General features: G+C 43.9%; 1 pseudogene; it reads right to left on the minus strand.

Annotated features, from left to right (window-relative positions):
* Window positions 1-493, minus strand: part of LOC114076882 — a 36,741-nt pseudogene that overhangs the window by 8,089 nt on the left and 28,159 nt on the right.

Below are 493 nucleotides of genomic sequence, written 5' to 3' on the forward strand. Positions count from 1 at the left end.
GGTACTGGGATCACTTCTCTGAACTTCACGACGAACCTGCAGGACGGACCGTCACAGCCATGACGGACCGTCACAAGCTTCGTAATCCCACACTTGGTCAGACTTCCCCATCTTCCTTCAGCAGCTGCACTACGCTTCCACCTACGGACCGTCACAGGCACGACGGACCATCATAAGCTTCGTAGGTGGTCTCTTCTGCATTTTTTCGCTAANAAAGAAGGATAAATATCATTCGGTTTCTTTTATTTAGGCTAGAAATGGGCTTTCTTGAATAAGGACCTATGATCCTTTCCTAATTGTCTGTTACTGCTTACTTTTAGCAAGACTAACCAGGCAAGTTCTAGCTCAGTACCAATAGTAGACTATTCAAATTTCCTCACACTCACTTGACATGTCATCACTCTACCAGCTTATTAGACACCTAGTTCGAATTAAAGACTTAGGGTAATGCAATGGTGTAACTCTATTTCATGCTTAGAGCCACACAATTATC

Source organism: Solanum pennellii, chromosome 4, assembly GCF_001406875.1.
Source record: "Solanum pennellii chromosome 4, SPENNV200".
In the NCBI taxonomy this organism is placed as follows: Eukaryota; Viridiplantae; Streptophyta; class Magnoliopsida; order Solanales; family Solanaceae; genus Solanum; species Solanum pennellii.